Source organism: Eptatretus burgeri, chromosome 15, assembly GCF_056783735.1.
Source record: "Eptatretus burgeri isolate ZD-2024b chromosome 15, Ebu_testis_v1, whole genome shotgun sequence".
Lineage (NCBI taxonomy): Eukaryota > Metazoa > Chordata > Myxini > Myxiniformes > Myxinidae > Eptatretus > Eptatretus burgeri.
The window spans coordinates 33,820,933-33,825,189 of record NC_140975.1 but is presented as its reverse complement, the minus strand read 5'-3'; positions in this window follow the sequence as shown (position 1 = coordinate 33,825,189).

The window sequence follows — 4,257 nt, the reverse complement described above, 5'->3', positions numbered from 1 at the left end:
CTCGCCTCCTGTGAAACCATAATGTGGTCAGATCAACTCCAATCCCTCAAGCTCGGATTAAAAACCAATACATTGGTCTACTCAATGATGGGGGGACCGGTGGATGGGCCGCAGTGTCAACGTGATCTGACCTTTGCTGTGCCTGTCGACAATAAGATACTTTCCAGGGAAAGCTCAAAGTCTTTTCCATGTCCAATATCTTCGTTGTCGTTTTTCTGCTCGACAGCTGTGTCATTCATTTTTCTTCCAACGCACTATTCACATGAAACACAGGAACGTTTAGACCGGTTATAAACCAGGAAGGGTCCCAATATAAACTTGTGCTCAATTAATACAACTTAGGGTTGTGGAGTGTCTGGGAATCTGGAAAAGATGTACTTTTTAAAAGTTGTCATTGAATCTTAAGATCTACATGCCAGAAGAGACTGTGGGATTTATGGTCTCTCCAGATGAAGGAGTAGGCCTCCTCCATCTAGATCAGATGACAATCTGATTTGGTTATGCTACTGCAGCCAAACACGGCATTAGACAGTTTAGAGATGAAAACAGGCCGACAGTATTGTTGTTCAGTCAGACAACACAGTGGTTTGTCCTGTTTTCATCTCCAAACTGTCCAATGCCGTGTTTGGCCTCGGTGTCAATGCTCCAAGATCTAGTGTCAGGCAGTCACACCAGGCGGTAGCTTGTCAACACTAGGTAGGTGTTTCAACAGGGTCCAAGTGGATCTTGTTGGTTCCCAACCACCTTCAACCAGAAAGTGCAATTTACTGACTTGTGTTGATCGCTTCACCCGTTGGCCGGAGGCTACACCGACAGCCGACATCACCACATCTACCATCGCCAGGGCCTTTCTCCGCACCTGGATCGCACATTTTGGCGTTACACCAACCATCACTACGGATCATGGTAGCCAGTTTGAATCGGCTGTATTTCGTGAGCTGACTTGAGTCCTGGCTACTGACCATGTGCGAACCACTGCTGAACCATCCTGCAGTGAATGGTATGATGGAGCATTTCCACCGCCAACTGAAGTCTTCCCTGAAAGCGCATGACAACTCCACGCACTGGACGCACGTTGTACCGATGGTCTTGCTGGGTACGTGAGCTGCTCTAACAGACGACCTCGGATGCTTTACTGCAGAGCTAGTGTGCGGTGCATCGCTTCGACTCCCAGGAAAATTCTTCTCAGCACCACCAACTATTCCAAGCAACTTAGTACGGCCATTCAGGGCGACACCAACACGTACACCTTCGTCACGCCCAGTTTTTATTCTTCCCTAGGAAATTTCGACGTGCACCCACGACCCACGTATTCGTACGGTGTGACGCTGTCTGAAAACCCTTGCAGCAACCTCATGACGGACCTTTCAAAGTTCTACTTGACGACCTTCATACTCGATATTAACGACGGTCGTGAGACAGCCTCCATAGATCGCTTGAAGACAGTTTTTCTTGATGCAACACCAGAGCTGACCTTCCCACTGACCAACGGGTCAACACTGACTGCAACAACACCCGTACCTCCGCAGGCAGCTTGCTCTGAGCGTCACGTACACTTCCCAGCACGATACTTATGAGAGTAAATGTTGCTTGTTGACCATTTCTCTTTGCTGTGACTTTTATTTTTGGTTCACGAGCGCCAGCCAGAGTGACCACTATATTCGTAATGTCTGTTGGGTAGTCGATCCAGTCGAGAAAAAAAATTTCTTAAAAATTTTTTTTTTTTTTTAATTTCATCGACCTTTATTATCAGTATTTCCGTCGATATGTTGGGTTGTCGATCTAGTCGAAACAAATATGTTTTTTTCAAAAAAAATTTTTTAAGATTTGTTCTACCCTAATTATCAATATTTAAAATGGTGATTTCAGTTAATACAATGGCGATTTCGATGAAACTTGCTTGGTAGGTTCAGAGCATGACCGAGTTGTGTGCAAATGAGAACCGTCGCTATGGACACCACCGTTGCCAAGCAACGGGACTTTGAAATTTTTGAAAAATCATAAATTTATTTTTTCGAAAATCAAAAATCGGGCCACGAGCGACTGTGGGCAGTACATTTAGCCATATTGTCAAAAATTTTCCAGCCGGATCCTGTGAAAACTGTTGGAGAAGATAGACTTTGAATGAACCCTGGTCGAAAACAATAAAAAAAACGAAGTTCGTTATATCTCAGAGACTATGAGTCAGATATACATGAAACTGGTATGGTAGGTTCATGGTATGTCCTAGTTATGTGTGAGAAAGAACCGTTGCTATGGACCCCTCCGTTGCCAAGCAACGGCCGAAAAACCTCTAAATGTGGGGGTATTTTAATGAAAAAACAATCTGCAGCATTAACCCTTGAAGCTAGAATCATGAATTTTATTGTGCTTAATCCTCAGGTCATTCCCCATCAAACGGGCCCATCGCGTCAGGTTCTATTGGGTAGTCGACTACCCATGTCCGCCTACCGGCTTGTCTGTCTGTCTGTCTGTCTGTCTGTCCAGAGCATAACTCCGTGGACTTTGATCCGATCTTGATGAAACTTGGTTGTGTTCGATATCAATGTCTAGTTGTATTTTCCTGGATGAGAGCGTGGCTACGCCCATTGTGGGCGGAGCCACGCCCCAAAAATAACCATTTTTAGGGGGTAGTCGGATTAAAAATCTATTTTCTCCGAGGGAATTGACTGAATGGAATGGGTTCTTCGGTATTTGAATAACAAAATGAATTATCTAAAACTTGTTGTCCGATTTTTCATTTTCGTCCCAAGGTCAAGGTCACAAGGTCAAAAACTTAGAAAATTGCGAATTTTGACAAAAAAATCATACTAACCACCCAAACTTTGAGAGCTAGGATGACAATATTTTTTATGCATAATCTTGAGGTCATTCCCCATCTAAAGTCTTGAAACCATTTTGCTCGATCTCGAACACCTTGCCCGTGGCGCCCCCTTCAAGTTTGTTTTTACGCTGATTTCATCAAAGTATGGATAATCCGAGGAGTGCGAAATGCCATATAGCCTATATGACGTTATATTGTTCCTGGAATGTTCCAGAGGAAGTTTTGCACCAAAGGTCATAATCCTTAACCTTTGACCTTTAAAGGCCACAAAGGTCAAATTTTCAAAGTTGTGGGAATCGAACCGGATTTTCGACCTTCTTCGACGAACTAACTCCATTAAGCTATAGCACGTATCCTGTTTCCTTGTTTTAATGTCCACAACATTGTTTTGGGACCTTTAAAGGTTATGCAAAGTTCAAATTTTGAAAGTTGTTGAATGAAACCGGGTTTGCGACATTTTGCAGCTAATAACCTGTCACTCGTACCACATTATGTTGATCATTTTTATAACTTGGTCAAAAATTATCACATTGTCTCATCCTTGACTTCTGAAACAATCTACATCGTCAAATACTGCTCGTGAACCATCGTCGTCTTCAGACTTGTATTATTTATTTTTGCATGGACAGTCTACATCTCTTCTACACCATATTGTATTTCGGTTTGTATCTTCCATTCGATTAACACACTAGGAGGGGGAGTACTGTGGCGGTATCATTTTTCCTTTGGTTTCGTAATACATGCACTGTATGTGAATACGCTTGAACTTTGGTGTAACGGGGTTTCCTGGAAGGTGTTTTTGAGAGTTTTGACCGTTTCGGTTTAATAAAGAATTGACTGGGAATCCAAAAGTCTCGGACGACTTTTGTCCACACTAAATATACACCTGTTCGACCATAGGATTCAGACCCTGGTTCGATTCCTGCCACTGTATAAACAATATATGGGAATACACACACTATAATTGGCCCTCATGAATTTATTGGCCGACTGAATGATTTGCTGCACCTTCAGCTCAAGTGTGTCGATCCCTATTGGAAGGGTAGGTGGGGGGATGGCATGAAGCTCGTTGCACGAAGCCAATACGGCATGGGCTCCGGGGCTCTGAGATGGGCTGCTGAAAATTTAGGATTCTGAACACTTTATGGCCGCTTGTGCAAGATTTTCTGCGAGAATTATATTAGGTAAAATTTGGGGGGGGGGCGGGGGGGAGAGGGGTCAACTTTATTTTGTTTACCGTGCAGTCCAAAAAAAAATAAAGGAATAGCAACAAATGGACCCTAAAAGTTCACCTGGCAAGTTTGGTTGACATTGGATAACTATAATGACCAAATACATCACTAAAGACAGACACCAAATTTTGTGCATTTTAGGATGATGATGATGATGATGATGATGATGATGATGATGATGATGATGATGATAACGACGAC